Source organism: Ascaphus truei, chromosome 20 (genome assembly GCF_040206685.1).
Source record: "Ascaphus truei isolate aAscTru1 chromosome 20, aAscTru1.hap1, whole genome shotgun sequence".
Taxonomy (NCBI): domain Eukaryota; kingdom Metazoa; phylum Chordata; class Amphibia; order Anura; family Ascaphidae; genus Ascaphus; species Ascaphus truei.
The window spans coordinates 11,274,343-11,294,417 of record NC_134502.1 but is presented as its reverse complement, the minus strand read 5'-3'; the positions used below and the strand labels follow the sequence as shown (position 1 = coordinate 11,294,417).

At 39.9% G+C, this 20,075-nt stretch overlaps 5 non-coding genes across 5 annotated transcripts; all 5 read left to right on the top strand.

The window, feature by feature from the left end:
- The first annotated feature begins 7,976 nt into the window (after nt 1-7,976).
- TRNAM-CAU (transfer RNA methionine (anticodon CAU)) lies at nt 7,977-8,049 on the top strand. The gene has a single exon. It is a non-coding gene; the product is annotated as a tRNA-Met (tRNA).
- A 3,039-nt stretch (nt 8,050-11,088) lies between these two features.
- TRNAM-CAU (transfer RNA methionine (anticodon CAU)) lies at nt 11,089-11,161 on the top strand. Its single transcript has one exon. It is a non-coding gene; the product is annotated as a tRNA-Met (tRNA).
- A 3,028-nt stretch (nt 11,162-14,189) lies between these two features.
- Nucleotides 14,190-14,262, top strand: TRNAM-CAU (transfer RNA methionine (anticodon CAU)). The gene has a single exon. It is a non-coding gene; the product is annotated as a tRNA-Met (tRNA).
- A 3,028-nt stretch (nt 14,263-17,290) lies between these two features.
- Nucleotides 17,291-17,363, top strand: TRNAM-CAU (transfer RNA methionine (anticodon CAU)). Its single transcript has one exon. It is a non-coding gene; the product is annotated as a tRNA-Met (tRNA).
- Nucleotides 17,364-18,582: 1,219 nt separating this feature from the next.
- On the top strand, nt 18,583-18,654 carry TRNAG-UCC (transfer RNA glycine (anticodon UCC)). The gene has a single exon. It is a non-coding gene; the product is annotated as a tRNA-Gly (tRNA).
- The last annotated feature ends 1,421 nt before the right edge of the window (nt 18,655-20,075 follow it).

The window sequence follows — 20,075 nt, the reverse complement described above, 5'->3', positions numbered from 1 at the left end:
TTCAAGTCTCCCTGGGACAGAAATAGAATCATTAGTAAACGGTGTATTCATAGGAGTACCATATAACAGTTCATGTGGTGTTTTACCAGTTACTGTGTTAGGAATATTATTTAGGCCAATTTGAACCGTAACTAAGAGTGGATACCACTGTGTAGGACGATTAGATAGCATTTTGGTTAAAAGTCGTTTTACCTCGTAATTTCTACGTTCAGCAATCCCAGCGCTTTCCGGGTGCCACGGTGAGCTGAAGGCCCAATCAACACCTAATGTTGCGGCCCACTCCTTGGTTTCTGCTGCTGTGAAAGCAGGTCCACCATCGGAATGAAAGGCCTTGGGCTTAGCCACACTTACTAAGGTGTTGAGACATTTAAGCGTAGAGCTAGATGTCGTACTACGAACGGGGTATAACCACGTAAACCTTGTACAAGCATCAACACAAACCAAAACATGTTTGTAGGAATGTGATGCTGGCAAAGGTCCAATATGATCTAAATATATTAAATCAAACGGTTTGTTCGGTATTGCATTAATAATAAATGGTGGGGTCTGATGATTAGGACTGTTTACCAACCGACATGGTTTACAGTTGCTTAGAACTGTCTTAACTGGTTTCCTCATGTTCGGCCACCAGTATTTGTGTTTCAGTGTCAACAAAACATTTTCTCTCCCTAGGTGAGGGTGTCCCACACTGTCGTGTGCTTGCGTAGCGATCTGCATCCTGCTTGCTACAGGGGGAACAATGAATTCATTAGCATCAATTACAACCATGCAATTATTGTTGACTTGTTTAAATGAGTATTTCTTAGGATACCCAGGTGGATTAGGCCTGGTGGCATCCAGACAAGCATACAACTCTGCATCGAGACTGGCTGACTTTGACTGTGCCCTTGTTAACACTTTGTTAACGGCAAACTTCTGACTTACAGTTTGCGCGAGACTATCTGCAAACTGGTTACCTATAGTATGAACCGATGAACCAAGCGTTCTGTGCGCTGGCTCGTGTACAATTTCAATATCAGGCTTTTGATCAAGATAGGCCGCAATGGCCTTCCACTTAGCTATATGCGTTAGTGGTTTCCTTTTGGCATTCAAAAATCCATTTGATCTCCAAATTGGTAGGTCCTGCAGTGCTGAACGTGCTAAATAAGCGGAATCTGTAACTATAAGTACATGTCCCTTAACTGTAAGTGCTTCTTTCATAGCAAAAGCTAATGCATGAATCTCTGCAAACTGTGCAGAGTGATCTCCAACAGGTAATTGCCAACTATGCAACAAATTCATATGTGCGTCATATTTCGCAATTCCTGAACCTGCAGATTTATTCACTCCTTCTCTGCTGGAGTCTACAGCTGAACCATCTGTGTAGAAAATGCATGTATAAAAAATCATTTGGGTGTGTTTGGTTTTCCCATGTCACTCCTTCAAACGGGGATGGGAGGTCATCTAATGTAGTTAAAGTTTTATCATGCACAAAATGTATTTGCGGATCTTCTATGATGGTATACCACTTTAACCAGCGGCTTCTTAACGCCTTCCTGTCCGGAATGGTCTGTTTCTGCAATGTTGCTAGCGAAGCTACTGAAGTGTATATATAGATATCCTGTCCCTGTGCCAAATCACGTGATTTCAGCACTGTGAGTGTAATCGCTGATAATAGTTTTTCAAGCGGCAAATATCTCTTCTCTGTGTTTGTAAATACATAAGATAATAATGTAATTGGTACTGTTTCCATAGCATTGTAAATTCTAATGTATGCAGCTAGAGGTGAAATGTTGACATAAGCTGACAATGGTTTTGTCGGGTCGCGCTGCGCTAAGTAGGAAGCATCATTAACTGCTGCTAATAACTTTCGCAATGCCTCATCCTCAACTGTTAACCATTTAAAAGGTGTTTTCGGTCTAGTCTGCTCTGACTTAATCTCGCGTGATGTTGCGTGATGTAATGGTTCAATCAGTACATTAAAATCTGGGATAAACATCATTGAAAAATTCAGTAACCCAATAATGCTTCTTAACTGTTTTAGTGATTTAGGAACACTGATGTTGGAAACTTTTTCTCTGTAATTAGTAGAGAGGCCTCTGCCATTTTCAGCTATTTCAAAGCCTAAAAATGTCACAGTTTCTCTTGCAAGTTGAGATTTCTTTAAGGAAACAAGGTAACCTGCTTCTGTCAATGTAATTAACACTTCTGTCATAGCTTTAAAATGCTCTTCTTCTGTGTCATGTGATAGATACACGTCATCAACTTAAGTTTCTGTGTTGTCAAATTTAGACAATAGTGAGACTACGTCTGCAGTGAATAAAGCTGGACTATTTACAAAACCTTGTGGTAAGCGTGTAAAAACCAATTGTTTACCTTGCCAGGTAAATGCGGTTAGCCAATAACTCTCAGGCGTGATTGGATGGGAAAAGTACCCATTGCTTAAGTCATATGTAGTTTTAAAGCGTTTACGCTGTAATCCGCTTAAGATTGAAGGTGAATGTGTGTTCTGTGCTGTCACTGAAGGTGTGACTCTGTTCACTTCCCTATAATCTAACACCATCCGCCATGAACCATCTTTTTTAGGCACTGGATATACTGCAGTATTCATTTGGCTATACTGTTCAAGCAGTACTCCTTGTTTAAGCAAATCATTGATTACAACTTGTATGCTTGGTAAGGCGGCATGATTAATTTTATATTGTGCCTGTTTCTTTGGAAGTGTAGAACATGTATTAATATTATGTACTATTCCTCTTCTAAATCCCACCTGATTTTCCCATTGCTGAAAAATATATTTGTGTGTCATTAACCAATTATACAATTGTAACCCTGGTCCCCAGCAGCTCCTGGAGACCCCCCTCCCCTGGCGCAGCTCGATCGCGGGTACTGAACAACCCGACGGCTGCTTCCAAGGGTGGGGGCTGGAGCAGGGAGCAGCGCGGCTTCTCCTGCCTGCGGCCGGTTGCCGGGGACGCGATCGGGCCGTTGCTAAGGCCGCGATCGCATCTCTAAGGTCCCGGCGGCCGCAGAGCAGGGCACCGCCATTGCGCTTCAAGTCGCGCATGCGCAGTGATCGCGCGAGGGCAGGAGAGCCCCAGATAGGTAGCGCATGCGCAGATAGGGGTAGGGAGCTAAGGCAGCTCTTAGGAGGTCGCGCGAGAGAAGGGAAGCATAGGGAGAGATTGCGGCGGCCATTGGGAGCTAGTGTAGGCAGAGGGGAGGAGCGCACGCGGCCCCAATGTTATTGTAGGGGCCTCGGGACTACAACTCCCATGAGGCATAGCGAGGCAGGCACCAGGTGCTTGATAGGAGCCAATAGGGCTGTAGGACTGCCCTGGAGGGAGAATAGGTACATTTCCCGGGCTTTGAGTCACGTCAGTTGGAGCAGCGGAGCAGAAGGGGAAGGAAGGATGCAGGGAGTGAGTGCAGCTCCTGCATCCTGATAGGTACCCTCACCCTCCAGGTAGGCCCCAACTCCCCACCAAGTTAGTGGGTAACTGATAAGGGACGGCCCTAGATAGGGAGGTCACCCTTAGTGTATGTAAGGTGCAGGTTTGGCAGTGCCACAGCGGGTAGTGCTGTGCGCACTGGCAAATAAGCACAGCGTGCGAGCAGTGTGTTTGCTGCGGGTTCCAGGTTGCTGTGTTGAGTGTTGCATGTTGACGCTGCGTGTACTGAGTGCAGTGTGTGTGCAGCGTGTGTTACTGTCTGCAGGCTGACTGTGAGAACTGTGTCGGCTGCAGGCGTGTAGTGTTAGGATTAGTGAGTTAGGAGCTAGTGGTTAGTGAGGTTTCTGGACTTGGGTAGATAAGGGAGTGGGGCAGGTTATTACCCCGCAGGCCCTAGGAGTTTTCCCCAAGCCATCCCAGGTTGCAGTTCATCAGGGACAGGCCCTAGGTTAGGGTTGCTGTTCCCATGCGGTTGGTGTTGCCGTGATCCGGTTGCAGTTCCCGTGGAGCGGTGGGACCCTCGCTGGGGTCCACCGGCAGAGTACCTGGAAAGGATCAGACGTCCGTCTGACCCTTTTAGAAGAAAGTTGCGGTCCCGAGCATCGGAGTGCTCGGAAGGTATCAATATATAAGTGCACCAACAGGCCTATAGGTTTTAGTGACTGCGCAGTCACCCATTGACTATCTCCGTAGGAGTGCGGGACAGTGGGTGTGGGGGATTCTCGGGACACTGGGTGGGATCACCTAGTGTTGGGAAACGTCCTGCGAGACGTCACGGGTAGTGTCTCCTCGTGAGAGGGACACAGGTTATGAGGTTAAGTACAGGCGATGATATTTTCTATGTTCATAGTAAAGCCCTTAGTATATATAATCACTGTGTGTGTAGTTTCTTATTGGGTTCCTATGTAGGGTCATTCTACATTTCCATAGAATCCTACATAGGTGGAGGCGCTGCAAACGAAGATCCGTTCCAGAGGATTCACCCCAGGCTCTCATTAGCGGAGGCTCAGACCTCCTGTGAGCCTACAGGTATACGCACCACACCGGTAACACTGCATGTTCTACTCACCCACACTATATATGAGATTGGGTGGGGTGGAATACCCGTTACACAATTTTGTTTTATCATTAAAAGCACTTTCATTACATTGATCTGTAATAATTTTTTCCAAGTCAAATTTCACAGTCAATTCCGTCTGCTTGCGGTTTTCTGTAACTTCCTCTTTTATTGTAAAGAAGGAAGCCACATCTTTGTATGCTATTAAAAAGTCACAACCTAATCTGTCATGTTCAACTAATTCAATAGAAATTTTTCTGTCATTAATTTTTAAGTCTAAATAATATGAAGGATAAGTGCCATTTCCTTCAATTGTTTGTATCGTGATGTCGTGTACATAATTTTCATCTATTAAAATATCAGTTCTTACAAGGGATATGTCGGCTTGTGTGTCTAATAGGCCAGTGTAATCTTTTCCCTTGTAGTGAATGTGTAACGTTAAGTTTGTCATTCCTCAAAGAGGAGGTCTGTAGGGAAGTGAGTTATCTTCCCAACAAATTTCTCTGTGCTCGCCGGTGTCGTCGCTGCTGCAGCTTGCTTAACCTCACGTTGACTGTTTGTTAGTCCTGAAGTCTGCGTAGCAAAACCTGTACGCTTGTCACGAAATTTAATTTCGCTAGCCTTGCCTTGCCCATATCTGTCAGGAGTTTTAATGTATTGTCTCAGATTATATCTGGACACTGCACCCTCATTACGAGCTTGCTGTTCAAAGCGTGTATTTTGTTGTGTAGTCTGTGGTGTAGGAGTGTTTTGTCTCTGTGTAGGAGTCTGAAAACTTCTATTATCTCTTTGAAAATTACCTCTTCTGTCCCACTGCTCGTCTCTAGGATAAACTGGAGTCTGATACTGGGTGAACGGAGGTCTCCACTTTCTCTCTTGGACAAGAAAATTTCCCCTCTTGTCTGCGTGCGATCGCTCAGGCTTCCTGTCACTGGCTTGTGGCTTAGTTAATCCAATCGGATCACCAGTCAGCGATCTGCCAACAAGAGTGTAAGTATTTTTCAGAATCTCAGGAACCATAACTGGTTTTTGTTCCACTGGTACACCTTGAATTTGTCTTTCAAGGTCTAACAGCAAACCCTGTCCCTTAATCAAAGCCTTCAGACAACCCCACACAATCTCATGATTGCCTTGTGTAAAGCGTAACCCCAGAATATAAGCTGCTACAATCCCACTAGTCTTATTAACCTGTCCCAGCGTATCTGCCAGTGATGAGATAGTAACTTTTCCATGGGTTTTCTCATACACATTGCTGATGACTGAATCCCAGTCTCGTGCTTCAGCTAATGTGATTGACAAACCCGCTGGTAGCAGGGAATTTACCAAAGCAAGTTTCTGATTTGCGGTCGGTGTAGGATACACCCCATCTAAACAATGCGTTCTCTCATTAAGCCACAATGCAATGTCTTTTGGGTTAGTTGGCAACTTTCCAATAGTAGCCTTAATGTTCGCCATGGGAATACAAACTTGTACCCGAGCTGGTACATCAATTAACGCTGGAGCAGCTCCTCTAATTGCGAAGAGGGCATTAACAATTTCTCTTAACAGCGTGATTTCTGCAGTTGCATTTCCGCGCTCTGTCAGAACGTCGCGTGCTGCTGGTGTTAACTCAGGTAATGTAACTGGTGTAAATAAGTGTGTGCGATTCTCCCCATATTTCGCACCAGAATTAATAGGACCATGTCTGTCCACGCCTGTAGCAATCACAGGCTGTTGTCCCAAAATGACAGTCGCTGCATTATGTGTCAAATTAATGATCGTGTGTATTAACGGATCATATGCCTGTTGTACGTACTGATATGTGTTTGGATCAGTTGTGGTGTCTATTGTTAGATAGCAGTATCTTGCCCCAGGTCCCCACGGGCCAAATTGAATTTCAAATGCCAGAGTTTCACCGTCAATGAGATTTCTCTGATACTGATTCCTCATTAAAACATTCAGATTTGCAGCTCGTGCAAAATCCGTAACAGCCATGATATACTATATATATATATATATATAATGAAAATTGTACCTTCTCTTTTATAAAGAGGTAATAGCATACACGTGTACTTTTAAGATTAAATGGGTAACGTAAGATTTATTATACAACTCATGAGTAATTAACCACGTTGGGCGCCATAATCTGGGTTCAATCCTACCTTCCTTTATCAAGTGTCGCCTTATGGTGAGTTATATCCTGCGCTAAGCAGAGAACACAAACCAAAATGTTGCACTTGAAAAAGTCTCGGCCACACTCTCACATATTAAGATATGGAGGGTATTGTGAGATTATTATTTATAAAGAAAGGGTACTCAGAGTTTGTATAAGAAAAGGTTTATCATTTATTGTATCACAACAATATTCAGAAATATCAGAAATATCAAAAATATCAGAACAAGCTTCTTATAAGCTAATGGCTAGCAGTTACAGTATGTTACCAATCCATTTCTAACTATGCAGAGATTATAACTAGATATGCATTGTCAATACTCACAAACCAAAAGATATTACGTCAGGTCAGCCAGTCCCAGTCTCATCTGTGTGACTTCACACTTAAGTTCGGTTCTCTCTCTCTGATCTAACATGGAGTCGGGCCAACCTATTATAGAGTGTATTGTTTACTGCGTACGTGTGTCACGTGTCATGTGTCCATACTCTGTGGTTTGTGACGTATGATGTTTACGAGTCAGAAGACTTACAGTTAGTGACCCATGATATTTCATAAGTTACTGTTCAAACCACGGCGTGTTTACCGGCGTAAGTTCCCCTTTTATGTCTATGTAACCTGTCCCAATATCCTGCCACTTCTGAGCAAAACAAGCTATTATTTCTATTACAAGAAAACCAGGATTTTAACAGTATACTCTAAGCTATACTAGGCCTTACAATGATACTATATATATATGTACCTGTGACCTGTATTCATTATGCATTATATGCCAGAAAATACCTGTAATCCATAACAAAGGGGGCTGTCACTTTGGAAACGCTTCCTACAGTACAATAGAAACATTAAAAATGTCTTTCAAACATTTTAAAAAAAATGTATGCTACAAGTTTGTTCTCATAGTACAGAACTAATTTATTTAAAAATGTTATTTCTATTACTATTGGGGGGAAAAAACCCAGATGGGACTCGAACCCACAATCCCTGGGTTAGGAGGCCATAGTTTCTTCTGATATTTCATTATAATTTAAATTGTGCAATCTTTCTTACTGCTTTACTACCAATAAAATACCAGTGAATGCTCAAATATTTCAAAACGTGGAAAAGAAAGCTAATTGGTGATATAATTGTGAGCATAGCTGCCTTCCAAGCAGTTGACCTGGGTTCGGGTTCCTGGCCAACGCAGGTGTTATTATTTTTAAATACTAAACCATTATTTGGCAAATCATGTTTGCGTGCAGATATAGGACATAGTTACAGTGTGCGTAAAAACAGCTTTTTTAATGTAATATTGATTCTGGAAATTTGTTAATTTCTTTTTCATAGCTAAAAGTATATGCCTTGTTAGCGCAGTAGGTAGCGCGTCAGTCTCATAATCTGAAGGTCGTGAGTTCGATCCTCACATGGGGCATTACTTTTCATTTACTTTTTAATACAAATGTATTTCCTTTTTGTTCACATTTGCATTTACTGTACGGTAGTAAATATTTTGTATTTTGTATGAATATTGTTGTATCACTTTTATGTAACTATTGTTTTTTATAAATATTTGTAAATATTAATAAAAACTCCTTGACCAATTACAGTACGCTCATGCCATCCAACACACAACAACAAAATGCGACGACCCCACGGGATGCCTCCTTTGTCTTTTAAAAACACAGTATGGGAACTAAAGATCAAGAAGCGTTGGTCGCGGGTGAAGACGCAGACCCAGAACCAGACTCCAAGGAGGAAGTAGATACCCCACTCACTCATAAAGAAATGCTGGTATTTGTTCAGGATATCAAGAGCTCTTTTCACTCTGAGATACACAGCATCCACCGCAGTCTCAAAGACAAAATAGCGTCTATAGGAGACCATATTGCGGACTTTGAAGAGAAGGTAGCTACAACCGCTCATGCTCAAGAAACCCAGGCCCAGGAAGTCCATGAGCCATAACCCCAAGTTAAAATAATCTTTGAGAAACTGGAGAACACAGAGAACCGGTCAAGACACAACAATCTGCAGATCAGAGGAGTGCCGGAAGAAGTGGACAATGCCAAATTAGACACATATCTTACCTGGATTTTCACGTCCGTTCTACCAGAAACATTGGTAGATAAACTCATGATGGACAGAGCTCACAGGCTTCCTAGTCCTAAAAATCATGACCTAGCAAAGCCACGGGATGTGATCACACGTCTGCACTATATCCGTACCAAAGAGGAGTATTAGATCATTTAGTGTTTCAAGTCATGTGGCAGAGAACGAGTGTTTTTACTTTGATCAGATTCTGATTCCCCATTAGATTTCTATTATTTAGAGAGAAGAATAATTTAATACAGCACTAGAGCTTTGGAAATGTGTTGTTTTTTATATACTATTATTCCTATAAAAATGGTTTATTAAGGCAGGGGTGCACAAACTTGCGGCCCTTGATTATTTATGGGGGGTACGGAGCTTACAGAGGCTCCGCTCTCTTCCTGAAAATCTTGCCTCAATATATAAATGCACTCATAACTTCCTTTTTCTAATACTTAGACAGACACCATTTCACTGGTGGCGTCTTTGCTTTCCACATGCAAACATGCACACATGCACCTAATTTTTCCAGTCTTAATTCTTTTTTATAACTGCCATTTATGCTATCTTTATACAGCGTTGGTGGTATAGTGGGGAGCATAGCTGCCTTCCAAGCAGTTGATCCGGGTTCGATTCCCGGCCAACGCAGGTGTTGCTATTTTAAAATACTAAAACATTATTATGAAATCATCTTTGCGTGCTGATATATGTATGTGGTTTGTGCTAGTTTTATCTCTTTTTGATGACTTCCTAGTGACTCAACTCGGAATCATTTTAACTTTTTGGCAAGGACGACATACCTATATAAAGGCTAATTTTGTAAGCATCAAAACTCCAGAGTTATGAAGTGTAACATAAATCTTTTTGGACTTCAACTATTTTTTTGTACAATTAATTAACATCCAGAAAAGAAGTGGACGAAGAAAACATTAAAAGGCTAATAAGTGGTGCATGCGCGACACCAGATGGGATGGTCAAATATATTTATTTTTTGTTCACATTTGCATTTATGGTAGTAAATATTTGGTATTTTGTATGAATATTGCCACCAATCACACCAGTCACACCTTTGTTTACCGCGGTTGATTTCCTTGAATTACCTGGATTCTGATTTCTTTGGGTGCAATTCTTCGCGTATCTGCCAGGTGGCAGAAATGAATGAATACTAATGTGTACAGTACTGTGCAACTGCGTCAATTTGCAGGTGTTTAAAAAACAAATAAAAGCCAAGTCTACAGAACCACAGTGGTCCATTGTGAATCGATCTTGATCCTTAAAGACGCTGAAGACGTTATCAAACTTAGGCGTTGCATAATAAAAACCTCTAAAACACAATGTTGTGGGCTTTTTTCTACATTTTTATCCCTGCACAATTGCTGACTGAACTAGACACCATGTGTACACCGTAAACGTATAAGAAACCTGACTGTAGTTATGCATTTTTAATATGTTCTGCAATTAATGCTGCAACAGATAAGCTGACGACTTTATCAGAAATATATGAATATTTCATTTCGAACTATGATTTTTACAAATGTTCACCTGACGTTCATGGGTGGAAGCATTCGGTAAGGCAAACCTTAACTAACGACCATTGCTTTTTTCGCATTGTCCCTCCTCCCGAAGATAGAAGAGGGTATTGGTGTATGATCCCAGATTTGGCAACTGCAAAATGAGAAAGGTCGGGTTTAATCCATTACGTTTAAAGCTGCAGTTCAAGCTGCTGTTTAAAAAAAACAAATGTATTCCTGCATTGTGATTGACTGAGCAGTTACTACAGTAGATACAATTGGTGAACTGCTAGGGAGAGGGTGGGGCTCAAGAGCCAGAGCCTATCAGAAGGAGAAGGGGGCTGTCACTTTGGAAACGCTTCCTACAGTACAATAGAAACATTAAAAATGTCTTTCAAACATTTAAAAAAAAAATGTATGCTACAAGTTTGTTCTCATAGTACAGAACCAATTTATATAAAAATGTTATTTCTATTACTATTGGGGGGAAAAAACCCAGATGGGACTCGAACTCACAATCCCTGGGTTAGGAGGCCATAGTTTCTTATGATATTTCATTATAATTTCAATTGTGCAATCATTCTTACTGCTTTACTACCAATAAAATACCAGTGAATGCTCAAATATTTCAAAACGAGGAAAAGAAAGCTAATTGGTGGTATAATTGTGAGCATAGCTGCCTTCCAAGCAGTTGACCTGGGTTCGGGTTCCTGGCCAACGCAGGTGTTATTATTTTTAAATACTAAACCATTATTTAGCAAATCATGTTTGCGTGCAGATATAGGACATAGTTACAGTGTGCGTAAAAACAGCTTTTTTAAAGTAATATTGATTCTGGAAATTTGTTAATTTCTTTTTCATAGCTAAAAGTATATGCCTCGTTAGCGCAGTAGGTAGCGCGTCAGTCTCATAATCTGAAGGTCGTGAGTTCTATCCTCACATGGGGCATTACTTTTCATTTACTTTTTAATACAAATGTATTTCCTTTTTGTTCACATTTGCATTTACTGTACGGTAGTAAATATTTTGTATTTTGTATGAATATTGTTGTATCACTTTTATGTAACTATTGTTTTTTATAAATATTTGTAAATATTAATAAAAACTCATTGACCAATTACAGTATGCTCATGCCATCCAACAAACAACAAAAAAATGCGACGACCCCACGGGATGCCTCCTTTGTCTTTTAAAAACACAGTATGATCAAGAAGCGTTGGTCGCGGGTGAAGACGCAGACCCAGAACCAGACTCCAATGAGGAAGTAGACACCCCACTCACTCATAAAGAAATGCTGGTATTTGTTCAGGATATCAAGAGCTCTTTTCACTCTGAGATACACAGCATCCACCGCAGTCACAAAGACAAAATAGCGTCTATAGGAGACCATATTGCGGACTTGGAAGAGAAGGTAGCTACAAACGCTCATGCTCAAAAAACCCAGGCCCAGGAAGTCCATGAGCCAAAACCCCAAGTTAAAATAATCTTTGAGAAACTGGAGAACACAGAGAACCGGTCAAGACACAACAATCTGCAGATCAGAGGAGTGCCGGAAGAAGTGGACAATGCCAAATTAGACACATATCTTACCTGGATTTTCACGTCCGTTCTACCAGAAACATTGGTAGATAAACTCATGATGGACAGAGCTCACAGGCTTCCTAGTCCTAAAAATCATGACCTAGCAAAGCCACGGGATGTGATCACACGTCTGCACTATATCCGTACCAAAGAGGAGTATTAGATCATTTAGTGTTTCAAGTCATATGGCAGAGAACGAGTGTTTTTACTTTGATCAGATTCTGATTCCCCATTAGATTTCTATTATTTAGAGAGAAGAATAATTTAATACAGCACTAGAGCTTTGGAAATGTGTTGTTTTTTATATACTATTATTCCTATAAAAATGGTTTATTAAGGCAGGGGTGCACAAACTTGCGGCCCTTGATTATTTATGGGGGGTACGGAGCTTACAGAGGCTCCGCTCTCTTCCTGAAAATCTTGCCTCAATATATAAATGCACTCATAACTTCCTTTTTCTAATACTTAGACAGACGCCATTTCACTGGTGGCGTCTTTGCTCTCCACATGCAAACATGCACACATGCACCTAATTTTTCCAGTCTTAATTCTTTTTTATAACTGCCATTTATGCTATCTTTATACAGCGTTGGTGGTATAGTGGTGAGCATAGCTGCCTTCCAAGCAGTTGACCCGGGTTCGATTCCCAGCCAACGCAGGTGTTGCTATTTTTAAATACTAAAACATTATTATGAAATCATATTTGCGTGCTGATATATGTATGTGGTTTGTGCTAGTTTTATCTCTTTTTGATGACTTCCTAGTGACTCAACTCAGAATCATTTTAACTTTTTGGCAAGGACGACATACCTATATAAAGGCTAATTTTGTAAGCATCAAAACTCCAGAGTTATGAAGTGTAACATAAATCTTTTTGGACTTCAACTATTTTTTTGTACAATTAATTAACATCCAGAAAAGAAGTGGACGAAGAAAACATTAAAAGGCTAATAAGTGGTGCATGCGCGACACCAGATGGGATGGTCAAATATATTTATTTTTTGTTCACATTTGCATTTATGGTAGTAAATATTTGGTATTTTGAATGAATATTGCCACCAATCACACCAGTCACACCTTTGTTTACCGCGGTTGATTTCCTTGAATTACCTGGATTCTGATTTCTTTGGGTGCAATTCTTCGCGTATCTGCCAGGTGGCAGAAATGAATGAATACTAATGTGTACAGTACTGTGCAACTGCGTCAATTTGCAGGTGTTTAAAAAACAAATAAAAGCCAAGTCTACAGAACCACAGTGGTCCATTGTGAATCGATCTTGATCCTTAAAGACGCTGAAGACGTTATCAAACTTAGGCGTTGCATAATAAAAACCTCTAAAACACAATGTTGTGGGCTTTTTTCTACATTCTTATCCCTGCACAATTGCTGACTGAACTAGACACCATGTGTACACCGTAAACGTATAAGAAACCTGACTGTAGTTATGCATTTTTAATATGTTCTGCAATTAATGCTGCAACAGATAAGCTGGTGACTTTATCAGAAATATATGAATATTTCATTTCGAACTATGATTTTTACAAATGTTCACCTGACGTTCATGAGTGGAAGCATTCGGTAAGGCAAACCTTAACTAACGACCATTGCTTTTTTCGCATTGTCCCTCCTCCCGAAGATAGAAGAGGGTATTGGTGTATGATCCCAGATTTGGCAACTGCAAAATGAGAAAGGTCGGGTTTAATCCATTACGTTTAAAGCTGCAGTTCAAGCTGCTGTTTAAAAAAAACAAATGTATTCCTGCATTGTGATTGACTGAGCAGTTACTACAGTAGATACAATTGGTGAACTGCTAGGGAGAGGGCGGGGCTCAAGAGCCAGAGCCTATCAGAAGGAGAAGGGGGCTGTCTCTTTGGAAACGCTTCCTACAGTACAATAGAAACATTAAAAATGTCTTTCAAACATTTAAAAAAAAAATGTATGCTACAAGTTTGTTCTCATAGTACAGAACTAATTTATTTAAAAATGTTATTTCTATTACTATTGGGGAAAAAAAACCAAATGGGACTCGAACCCACAATCCCTGGTTTAAGAGGCCATAGTTTCTTATGATATTTCATTATAATTTCAATTGTGCAATCATTCTTACTGCTTTACTACCAATAAAATACCAGTGAATGCTCAAATATTTCAAAACGAGGAAAAGAAAGCTAATTGGTGGTATAATTGTGAGCATAGCTGCCTTCCAAGCAGTTGACCTGGGTTCGGGTTCCTGGCCAACGCAGGTGTTATTATTTTTAAATACTAAACCATTATTTAGCAAATCATGTTTGCGTGCAGATATAGGACATAGTTACAGTGTGCGTAAAAACAGCTTTTTTAAAGTAATATTGATTCTGGAAATTTGTTAATTTCTTTTTCATAGCTAAAAGTATATGCCTCGTTAGCGCAGTAGGTAGCGCGTCAGTCTCATAATCTGAAGGTCGTGAGTTCGATCCTCACATGGAGCATTACTTTTCATTTACTTTTTAATACAATTGTATTTACTTTTTGTTTACATTTGCATTTACTGTACGGTAGTAAATATTTTGTATTTTGTATGAATATTGTTGTATCACTTTTATGTAACTATTGTTTTTTATAAATATTTGTAAATATTAATAAAAACTCATTGACCAATTACAGTACGCTCATGCCATCCAACAAACAACAAAAAAATGCGACGACCCCACGGGATGCCTCCTTTGTCTTTTAAAAACACAGTATGATCAAGAATCGTTGGTTGCGGGTGAAGACGCAGACCCAGAACCAGACTCCAATGAGGAAGTAGACACCCCACTCACTCATAAAGAAATGCTGGTATTTGTTCAGGATATCAAGAGCTCTTTTCACTCTGAGATACACAGCATCCACCGCAGTCACAAAGACAAAATAGCGTCTATAGGAGACCATATTGCGGACTTGGAAGAGAAGGTAGCTACAAACGCTCATGCTCAAAAAACCCAGGCCCAGGAAGTCCATGAGCTAAAACCCCAAGTTAAAATAATCTTTGAGAAACTGGAGAACACAGAGAACCGGTCAAGACACAACAATCTGCAGATCAGAGGAGTGCCGGAAGAAGTGGACAATGCCAAATTAGACACATATCTTACCTGGATTTTCACGTCCCTTCTACCAGAAACATTGGTAGATAAACTCATGATGGACAGAGCTCACAGGCTTCCTAGTCCTAAAAATCGTGACCTAGCAAAGCCACGGGATGTGATCACACGTCTGCACTATATCCGTACCAAAGAGGAGTATTAGATCATTTAGTGTTTCAAGTCATGTGGCAGAGAACGAGTGTTTTTACTTTGATCAGATTCTGATTCCCCATTAGATTTCTATTATTTAGAGAGAAGAATAATTTAATACAGCACTAGAGCTTTGGAAATGTGTTGTTTTTTATATACTATTATTCCTATAAAAATGGTTTATTAAGGCAGGGGTGCACAAACTTGGGGCCCTTGATTATTTATGGGGGGTACGGAGCTTACAGAGGCTCCGCTCTCTTCCTGAAAATCTTGCCTCAATATATAAATGCACTCATAACTTCCTTTTTCTAATACTTAGACAGACGCCATTTCACTGGTGGCGTCTTTGCTCTCCACATGCAAACATGCACACATGCACCTAATTTTTCCAGTCTTAATTCTTTTTTATAACTGCCATTTATCCTATCTTTATACAGCGTTGGTGGTATAGTGGTGAGCATAGCTGCCTTCCAAGCAGTTGACCCGGGTTCGATTCCCAGCCAACGCAGGTGTTGCTATTTTTAAATACTAAAACATTATTATGAAATCATATTTGCGTGCTGATATATGTATGTGGTTTGTGCTAGTTTTATCTCTTTTTGATGACTTCCTAGTGACTCAACTCAGAATCATTTTAACTTTTTGGCAAGGACAACATACCTATATAAAGGCTAATTTTGTAAGCATCAAAACTCCAGAGTTATGAAGTGTAACATAAATCTTTTTGGACTTCAACTATTTTTTTGTACAATTAATTAACATCCAGAAAAGAAGTGGACGAAGAAAACATTAAAAGGCTAATAAGTGGTGCATGCGCGACACCAGATGGGATGGTCAAATATATTTATTTTTTGTTCACATTTGCCTTTATGGTAGTAAATATTTGGTATTTTGAATGAATATTGCCACCAATCACACCAGTCACACCTTTGTTTACCGCGGTTGATTTCCTTGAATTACCTGGATTCTGATTTCTTTGGGTGCAATTCTTCGCGTATCTGCCAGGTGGCAGAAATGAATGAATACTAATGTGTACAGTACTGTGCAACTGCGTCAATTTGCAGGTGTTTAAAAAACAAATAAAAGCCAAGTCTACAGAACCACAGTGGTCCATTGTGAATCGATCTTGATCCTTAAAGACGCTGAAGACGTTATCAAACTTAGGCGTTGCATAATAAAAACCTCTAAAACACAATGTTGTGGGCTTTTTTCTACATTCTTATCCCTGCACAATTGCTGACTGAACTAGACACCATGTGTACACCGTAAACGTATAAGAAACCTGACTGTAGTTATGCATTTTTAATATGTTCTGCAATTAATGCTGCAACAGATAAGCTGGTGACTTTATCAGAAATATATGAATATTTCATTTCGAACTATGATTTTTACAAATGTTCACCTGACGTTCATGAGTGGAAGCATTCGGTAAGGCAAACCTTAACTAACGACCATTGCTTTTTTCGCATTGTCCCTCCTCCCGAAGATAGAAGAGGGTATTGGTGTATGATCCCAGATTTGGCAACTGCAAAATGAGAAAGGTCGGGTTTAATCCATTACGTTTAAAGCTGCAGTTCAAGCTGCTGTTTAAAAAAAACAAATGTATTCCTGCATTGTGATTGACTGAGCAGTTACTACAGTAGATACAATTGGTGAACTGCTAGGGAGAGGGCGGGGCTCAAGAGCCAGAGCCTATCAGAAGGAGAAGGGGGCTGTCTCTTTGGAAACGCTTCCTACAGTACAATAGAAACATTAAAAATGTCTTTCAAACATTTAAAAAAAAAATGTATGCTACAAGTTTGTTCTCATAGTACAGAACTAATTTATTTAAAAATGTTATTTCTATTACTATTGGGGAAAAAAAACCAGATGGGACTCGAACCCACAATCCCTGGTTTAAGAGGCCATAGTTTCTTATGATATTTCATTATAATTTCAATTGTGCAATCATTCTTACTGCTTTACTACCAATAAAATACCAGTGAATGCTCAAATATTTCAAAACGAGGAAAAGAAAGCTAATTGGTGGTATAATTGTGAGCATAGCTGCCTTCCAAGCAGTTGACCTGGGTTCGGGTTCCTGGCCAACGCAGGTGTTATTATTTTTAAATACTAAACCATTATTTAGCAAATCATGTTTGCGTGCAGATATAGGACATAGTTACAGTGTGCGTAAAAACAGCTTTTTTAAAGTAATATTGATTCTGGAAATTTGTTAATTTCTTTTTCATAGCTAAAAGTATATGCCTCGTTAGCGCAGTAGGTAGCGCGTCAGTCTCATAATCTGAAGGTCGTGAGTTCGATCCTCACATGGAGCATTACTTTTCATTTACTTTTTAATACAATTGTATTTACTTTTTGTTTACATTTGCATTTACTGTACGGTAGTAAATATTTTGTATTTTGTATGAATATTGTTGTATCACTTTTATGTAACTATTGTTTTTTATAAATATTTGTAAATATTAATAAAAACTCATTGACCAATTACAGTACGCTCATGCCATCCAACAAACAACAAAAAAATGCGACGACCCCACGGGATGCCTCCTTTGTCTTTTAAAAACACAGTATGATCAAGAATCGTTGGTTGCGGGTGAAGACGCAGACCCAGAACCAGACTCCAATGAGGAAGTAGACACCCCACTCACTCATAAAGAAATGCTGGTATTTGTTCAGGATATCAAGAGCTCTTTTCACTCTGAGATACACAGCATCCACCGCAGTCACAAAGACAAAATAGCGTCTATAGGAGACCATATTGCGGACTTGGAAGAGAAGGTAGCTACAAACGCTCATGCTCAAAAAACCCAGGCCCAGGAAGTCCATGAGCTAAAACCCCAAGTTAAAATAATCTTTGAGAAACTGGAGAACACAGAGAACCGGTCAAGACACAACAATCTGCAGATCAGAGGAGTGCCGGAAGAAGTGGACAATGCCAAATTAGACACATATCTTACCTGGATTTTCACGTCCCTTCTACCAGAAACATTGGTAGATAAACTCATGATGGACAGAGCTCACAGGCTTCCTAGTCCTAAAAATCGTGACCTAGCAAAGCCACGGGATGTGATCACACGTCTGCACTATATCCGTACCAAAGAGGAGTATTAGATCATTTAGTGTTTCAAGTCATGTGGCAGAGAACGAGTGTTTTTACTTTGATCAGATTCTGATTCCCCATTAGATTTCTATTATTTAGAGAGAAGAATAATTTAATACAGCACTAGAGCTTTGGAAATGTGTTGTTTTTTATATACTATTATTCCTATAAAAATGGTTTATTAAGGCAGGGGTGCACAAACTTGGGGCCCTTGATTATTTATGGGGGGTACGGAGCTTACAGAGGCTCCGCTCTCTTCCTGAAAATCTTGCCTCAATATATAAATGCACTCATAACTTCCTTTTTCTAATACTTAGACAGACGCCATTTCACTGGTGGCGTCTTTGCTCTCCACATGCAAACATGCACACATGCACCTAATTTTTCCAGTCTTAATTCTTTTTTATAACTGCCATTTATGCTATCTTTATACAGCGTTGGTGGTATAGTGGTGAGCATAGCTGCCTTCCAAGCAGTTGACCCGGGTTCGATTCCCGGCCAACGCAGGTGTTGCTATTTTTAAATACTAAAACTTTATTATGAAATCATATTTGCGTGCTGATATATGTATGTGGTTTGTGCTAGTTTTATCTCTTTTTGATGACTTCCTAGTGACTCAACTCGGAATCATTTTAACTTTTTGGCAAGGACGACATAAATATATAAAGGCTAATTTTGTAAGCATCAAAACTCCAGAGTTATGAAGTGTAACATAAATCTTTTTGGACTTCAACTATTTTTTTGTACAATTAATTAACATCCAGAAAAGAAGTGGACGAAGAAAACATTAAAAGGCTAATAAGTGGTGCATGCGCGACACCAGATGGGATGGTCAAATATATTTATTTTTTGTTCACATTTGCATTTATGGTAGTAAATATTTGGTATTTTGTATGAATATTGCCACCAATCACACCAGTCACACCTTTGTTTACCGCGGTTGATTTCCTTGAATTACCTGGATTCTGATTTCTTTGGGTGCAATTCTTCGCGTATCTGCCAGGTGGCAGAAATGAATGAATACTAATGTGTACAGTACTGTGCAACTGCGTCAATTTGCAGGTGTTTAAAAAACAAATAAAAGCCAAGTCTACAGAACCACAGTGGTCCATTGTGAATCGATCTTGATCCTTAAAGACGCTGAAGACGTTATCAAACTTAGGCGTTGCATAATAAAAACCTCTAAAACACAATGTTGTGGGCTTTTTTCTACATTTTTATCCCTGCACAATTGCTGACTGAACTAGACACCATGTGTACACCGTAAACGTATAAGAAACCTGACTGTAGTTATGCATTTTTAATATGTTCTGCAATTAATGCTGCAACAGATAAGCTGGCGACTTTATCAGAAATATATGAATATTTCATTTCGAACTATGATTTTTACAAATGTTCACCTGACGTTCATGGGTGGAAGCGTTCGGTAAGGCAAACCTTAACTAACGACCATTGCTTTTTTCGCATTGTCCCTCCTCCCGAAGATAGAAGAGGGTATTGGTGTATGATCCCAGATTTGGCAACTGCAAAATGAGAAAGGTCGGGTTTAATCCATTACGTTTAAAGCTGCAGTTCAAGCTGCTGTTTAAAAAAAACAAATGTATTCCTGCATTGTGATTGACTGAGCAGTTACTACAGTAGATACAATTGGTGAACTGCTAGGGAGAGGGTGGGGCTCAAGAGCCAGAGCCTATCAGAAGGAGAAGGGGGCTGTCACTTTGGAAACGCTTCCTACAGTACAATAGAAACATTAAAAATGTCTTTCAAACATTTAAAAAAAAAAATGTATGCTACAAGTTTGTTCTCATAGTACAGAACCAATTTATTTAAAAATGTTATTTCTATTACTATTGGGGGAAAAAAACCCAGATGGGACTCGAACTCACAATCCCTGGGTTAGGAGGCCATAGTTTCTTATGATATTTCA